A 7,173-nucleotide genomic window follows, 5' to 3' on the forward strand; every position below is an offset into this window, starting at 1 on the left:
CTTCAACGGATGAATGGATAAGGAAGATGTGGTCCATATACACTATGAAGTATTATGCCTCCATCAGAAAGGATGAATACCGGGACACCTGGGTGGCGCAGTTGGTTGGACGACTGCCTCCGGCTCAGGGCGTGATCCTGGAGTCCCGGGATTGAGTCCCACATCAGGCTCCCAGCTCCATGGGAAGTCTGCTTCGCTCTCTGACCTTCTCCTTGCTCATGCTCTCTCTCACTGTCTATCTCTCAAATAAATAAATAAAATCTTTAAAAAAAAAAAAAAAGAAAGGATGAATACCCAACTTTTGTAGCAACATGGACGGGACTGGAAGAGATTATGCTGAGTGAAATAAGTTAAGCAGAGAGAGTCAATTATCATATGGTTTCACTTATTTGTGGAGCATAACAAATAGCATGGAGGACAAGGGGCGTTAGAGAGGAGTAGGGAATTTGGGTAAATTGGAAGGGGAGGTGAACCATGAGAGACTATGGACTCTGAAAAACAATCTGAGGGGTCTGAAGTGGGGGGGGGTGGGAGGTTGGGGTACCAGGTGGTGGGTATTATAGAGGGCACGGCTTGCATGGAGCACTGGGTGTGGTGAAAAAATAATGAATAATGTTTTTCTGAAAATAAATAAATTGGGAAAAAAAGGAATGTGTTTTGTCTAAAATTATTTTAGAAGTGTCACTCTTATTCATATTATTATAGGCTTAATTAATTCTCCCTTCTGAAGGATATTAATTGGCAGTTATTTATGGAGCACCTACTAGATGTTCAATTTATGTTTTAAATAATTAACAAATTACCAAAAACTGGGTTGCTTAACACAACAGAAATTTACTCTCTCACAATTCAGGTCAAAAGTCTGAAATCAAGATATAAACAAGGTCAGCTTCTTCTGGAGGCTCTAAAGGGGAACCTTTTCTTTGTCTCTTTCCAGTTTCTAGTGGTTGCCAGCAACCCTTGACTTCTAACTGCATCATTTCAATCTCTGCTTCCACCATCACATGACCTTCCTTGTGTCTCTCTCTGTCTTTACATGGTCTTCTTAAAAGGACACTAGATATTGGATTTAGGGCCAACTAGTATGGCCCCTAGTAAGACCTCATCTTAACCTATTACATCTGTAAAGACTCTACTTCTAAATAAGATCACATTCTGAGGTTCTGGGTGGCCATGAATTTTGAAGGGAACACTACTCAGTACAAGTAGTAATGCTATTTTGTAGATCTTGAAAGCAATCTTAAAAGAAAAAAAAAGAATAAGATGGTTCTCCTTTATGGAATTAATATGGAAACTGAATACATTATATTCAGAGTAGACAAATACCAAAGTACACTCAATTGAGTCTTTTTATTCTACTTTATTTTCCAATCATGTGTATATATCCTACTTTGTTCTATAATGGTTTTGAGGTATCTTACAATAAAAACACTTAACAGTGTGTACAATATAAAACATATGTGGCTCATTGTCAATAAATAGTGTATACTTTTTGTTGAGACACAGTAAAGTTAGAAACTTCATGATAAATGAAGATAAAACCCTCTCTATAAATGCAATCCCTCAAATTCCATCACATAAAATTCATACTCACATTATTGCAATGTTAAAGAAGGCAATCCTTTTCAATTAATCTTCCAGTTACTATGTGTTTTAATTTATTTGCCTTCATTTATGAGATGTGTAAGAATTAGACCAATTATTATTGATAAAGCCCCAAATTATCATAAAGTCATTTTCTGACATTTTGCCCTATAGAGGGTAATACCTTTAACTGATCCTTGGTTGAGGATTGCAATCAGGTGGTGGATGGGAGCCAATTGCCAATTGAGTTCTATCTGAATTCATGTTGTCAAAGCATTACACAATTTTGAGAGTAGAAAGTCAACACCAGAAAATGGTAAACTATAGATGATAAGGGAAAACATGGTCAGTAGCACAATTCTTATTATCAGACAAAAGAGAACACATCATCAGCTCCTTGGGAGAACCAAAATTTTATGTAGCAATGAGTTGTTTAAAAAATATCTCACTGAGTGATGAAAGAAGATATAGTCCTTCAAAAATTCCTAAAATAATTTACAGTAACAGTAAAGGCTGCTTCTTGTCAATAGTTTTGTTAAAGTGGAGACCATAATGCTAAAACACAACTTAGCCAAGGCAATTTTGGGAATGGCTAGGATAACACAACTCCAATAATTGTGTCAGCTCATTCCAAGGACAAAAGTTAAAGTAACTGGAAGAGTAACTCAACCAAATATCCTTCAAACACACCTCCCCAAATATTATTCTCCCACCTGGCCTTTTGGGAGGTGTGGAGTGGAAGACTCTGCCAGCTTGTACTCACTGATGAGAATCCAGAAAGCTAATATTCTGAGGTGTTATATTTGGACACTCTTTAAGATCAAGTAATCAGAGGACTTCTGGGAAAGATGTCAGAGTAGGAAGATCCTAAGCTCACCTATTCCCACAGATACAACTAGATAACACCACATCACTGTAAATAAACCAGAAAATGACCCAAACACTGGCAGAACAGACTTTCCACAGCTAAATATAGAGCAAGAAGCTGCATCAAAGAGGGTAGGAAGCGCAGAGACATGGTCGGGAGTCAAATAGACATGTGGAGCTGCCCATGGGAGAGACAAGCATGCTAGATACAGAAAGGGGAAAGGACCAAGACCCCACAAAAGGCACCCCAGATACAGGGGATCTGCATAGGGAAGAGAAATCCCCCGTAACATTTGGCTGTGAAAACAGAGAGGCCTAACAATCAGTTGGGATTAACACCTGGAAATTTAAAAACCAGCAGGTTTGGTTCTGGGAGACCCAAAAGAGTGGAGTCCCCACCATAAAAAGACAGCTTAATAAATAGCCCTGCTGAGATATAGCATAGAAACAGCAGTTTGAAAAGTACCTGAAGTATACTGGAAGAAGATTTATTTACTAATCTCAGAGCATGTGCTGGAGGGACAGGAATCTTTGGGAGACATCTCCAATGATAAGAAGTGACAGATACCATTTCCCTCCCCTTCCCCCAGCAGAGCTAACTGGACACTTGTGGAAAACAGTGTACCACCAACACTCTCCACCTAGCTTTCTAACAGTGAGCCCTGCACCCAAGAGCCTTGACAATGTACCCTCTCCAACCAGGCCTGGGCAAGAGTTTCCCCAGGTAGCTGCAGGTTCCCTTCTGCAGCAGACTATTGCAGACCCTGCTAACACCATGTGTCCTGCCCCCACTTTCTCCTGCAGACCCGCCCCTCCAATATTTTCTTGGCCTGAGCCCATCTGAAGTGATGCTACATGCCCAACAGGGCCAGCACCACTCCAAAATGACTCTTGTCCCAGGGAATGGGGAAGATAACTACACACTCCAGTTTGACTATGGACCCAGCAGTGGGCTGGGGGCAGACATCTAGTCTGAATGCAGGACCTGCCCACCAAAAAAAGCTTCTTAGGGGACAACACAGGGAAAGCACCTTAGAATTTGGTGCTACTGCATCTCTGGCAAATACCAGGTATGACTCAAGCAAGCCCAAGGTGGCACCAGACTGGCCCACTGACAACACAAGGACCAAGACCTGCCCACAACAAGCAAAGTGCACTATTGCAGATGAGTGGACTGAAGAAAAAAGTGGCTCAGCCACAACAGCAAGTCACACACAATACACATGGGAGATACCCCTGAATCACTGGGTTCTGGTAAACAGGGAACATTGCACTGCAAAGCACTATAGCTCCTCTTCTTCATAAGGTGACTACCTTCAAAAGCAGGAGATGTAGCTAATGTTCCTAATACATACAGACACAGGGAGTTAGATGAAATGAGGAAACAGAGGAATATGTCACAAATGAATTAACAGGACAAAATCACACTAAGAGGCCTAAATTAAATAAAATAAGTAATATGACTGATAGGGAATATAAAGTAATGTTCACAAAGGTAATCACTGGACTTGAGAAAAGAGTATAGGACATCAGTGAGACCATTAAAAAGAGGCAGAAAACAGAAAAAAAAATCAGAGATGAACTTAATTAACACTACACTAAATGGAAAAATGGTAGACTAGAGGAAGCAGAAGAACAGATCAGCAACTTGAAGGACAAAGTAATAGAAATCAATCAAGCTAAACAGGAGAAAGAAAAAAAATAATAAATGAAAATAGATTTAAAAAATTCAGTAACACCATAAAGCATTATAACATTTACATTATAGGGATCCCATAAGGAGAAGAGAGAGAAAAGGGGGTAGAAATAATTCTTGAAGAAATAATAGCTGAAAACACCCTGAATCTGGAGTAGGAAACAGAAATCCAAATCCAGGAGGCAGGAGCCCTGAACAAAATCATCCAAGGAGGCCACACTACGACACACAGTAATTGAAACAGCAAAAAGTGATAAGGAGATAAAGTGATAAAGAGAATTTTATTATATTTTATTTTTTTAAAGATTTTATTTAAGGGGTACCTGAGTGGCTCAGTGGGTTAAAGCCTCTGCCTTCGGCTCAGGTCCTGATCCCAGGGTCCTGGGATCGAGCCCCGCCTCAGGCTCGCTGCTTTTTAATCTTTAATTAAAAAAAGATTTTATTTAATTATTTGATAGTCAGAGATCACAAGTAGGCAGAGAGGCAGGCAGAGAGAGAGGGGGAAGTAGGCTCCCTGCTGAGCAGAGAGCCTGAGGCGGGGCTTGATCCCAGGACCCTGGGATCAGGACCTGAGCCGAAGGCAGAGGCTTTAACCCACTGAGCCACCCAGGTACCCTGAAAAAGAGAATATCAGAAGGAGCAAGAGACCAGAAAACAGTTAAATACAAAGGAAACCCTATAAGGCAACTAGCTGATTTTTCAGGAGAAATTCTACAGGTCAGAAGAGAGTGGAATGATATGTTCAAAGTAGTGAAAGAAAAAACCCTGCAGGGGTACCTGGGTGGCTCAGGGTTGAGCATCTTGATTTTAGCTCAGGTTGTGATCTTGGGGTCATGGAATCAAGCCCCATGTTGGGCTCCATGCCCAGAGTCTGCTGTCCCTCTCACTCCTCCTCTCCCACTCATGCGTGCTCCCTCTCTCTCTCTCTTAAATACATACATACATATATACATAAAATCTTTAAAAGAAGAAGAGGAAAACCTGCAGCCAAGAATACTCTTTCCAGCAAAGCTAACATCCAGAATAGGAGAGATAAAGAGTTTCCTAGACAAACAAAAGTTAAGAAATTTAGCACCACTGAACCAGTCTTACAAGAAATGTTAAAGGGGACTCTGAGTGGAAAGGAAAGGCCATAAGTAGGAGTAAGAAAGATAGAAAGCACAAAGGCAGTAAAGTTAAGTATAGCTATAAAAAAATCAGTCAAGAAATTCACAAAATAAAAGGATGTAAAGTATGACACCATATAGCTAAAATACTGGGGGGAGAGAAGAATAAACAATGGATTCAAATTTAAGCAACCATCCATTGGATGTAGACTGCTATATGTAGAAGATGTTATATGCAAACCTAAAGGTAACCACAAATCAAAAACCAGTAATAGATAAGCAAAAAAATAAAGAAAAAGGAATCCAAGTATATCACTAAAGAAAACTAGCAATTCATGAGAGAAGACAACATGAGAAGAAAAGAACAAAGAAGAACTACAAAACAATCATAAAACAAATAACAAAATGACAATAAATTCTCACCTAGCAGTAATTACTTTGAACATAAATGGACTAAATGTTCCAATTAAAAGACATAAGATAAGAGAGTAGATTAAAAAAGCAAAACTCATCTATATGCAGCCTACAAGAGATAATTTTTAGACTTAAAGACACACGCAGATTTACAGAGAAGGGATGGAAAAATATTTATCATGCAAATGAAAGTGAAAAGAAAGCTGATAGCAATACTTATACTGGGCAAAATAGACCTTAAAACAAAGACTGTAGCGGTGATCAAAGATGGAAATTATATAATAGTAAGGGGAACAATTCTACAAGAAGATATCACAACTTATTTATACATATTTATACACCCAACATGGGTGCATCCAAGTATATGAAGAAGCACAAAATAGAGGGGACTTTAGTACCCCACTTACATCAATGGATAGGTCATCCAAATAGAAAATCAACAAAGAGACAGTGGCTTTGAATGACACATTGGACCAGATGGATCTAACAGATACATTCAGAACATTCCATCCTAAAACAGCAGAATACACATCCTTTTCAAGTGCACATGAAACGTTCTCCAAAATAGATTAGGCCCAAAACAAAGCTCAACAAATTAAAAAAATTCAAAGTCATACCCTATATCTTTTCCAAACATGGCACTATGAAACCAGAAATCAACCACAAGAAAAAATCTGGGAAGAACATAAATACATGGAGGTTAAACAATATGCTACTAAACAGTGAATGGGCCAACCAAGAAATCAAGGAAGAAATAAAAAATTACATGGAGGCAGGGCACAAGGCCAAGACCCCAGGAATGTCCTGGGTCCCATTAGCTGAGATGTGTGTTCTGCTCCTCCAGACTCAGCTGGTGTCTCCCTGGCCTAAGGCTTGCCATGTTCTGAAATGGCAGAGCAGTCAGACCAGACTATGAAGTACCACACCCTGCAAGAGATCCAGAAGCACAACCGCAATAAGAGCTCCTGGTTGATTCTGCACCACAAGGTGTACAATTTGACCAAATTTTTGGAGGAGCATCTTGGTGGGGGAGAAGTATCAAGGAAATAAGCTGGAGGGGATGTGACTGAAAGTTTGAGGGGATGTGACTGAAAGTTTTGAGGACCACTCTACAGATGGTCGAGAATTGTCCAAAACATAAATCACTGAGGAACTTCATCCAGATGACACAGCAGATAACTAAGCCTTCAGAAACTGTCATTATTACTGTTGACTCTAATTCCAGCTGGATGATCCCAGCCATCTCAGAACTGGTGGTAGTCCTGATGTATCACCTCTACACAAAGGAAGACTAAACACATCTCAGAAGCCAATGAAAGAAAAGACTGCTTTGGAGCAGGGAGAAAGAAGCCAATGTTAATGCTTCAACTGACAGAAACCTTCACCTGAAAAAAAATTTCAACACACCTGTTTCCCTTTTCTCCTACTTCAAACCAAACCAAAAAGAGTTCTTCTGTTCTTTCTACTCCTGAAGTCTTAGAATGTGCCTTTTTTTTTTTCAATTTA

The 7,173-nt window shown here is 39.7% G+C and overlaps 1 pseudogene; it reads left to right on the forward strand.

Moving 5' to 3' along the window:
- Positions 1-6,555: 6,555 nt before the first annotated feature.
- LOC122898779 lies at positions 6,556-6,962 on the forward strand (annotated as a pseudogene).
- Positions 6,963-7,173: the final 211 nt, after the last annotated feature.

This window comes from Neovison vison, chromosome 2 (genome assembly GCF_020171115.1).
Source record: "Neovison vison isolate M4711 chromosome 2, ASM_NN_V1, whole genome shotgun sequence".
In the NCBI taxonomy this organism is placed as follows: domain Eukaryota; kingdom Metazoa; phylum Chordata; class Mammalia; order Carnivora; family Mustelidae; genus Neogale; species Neogale vison.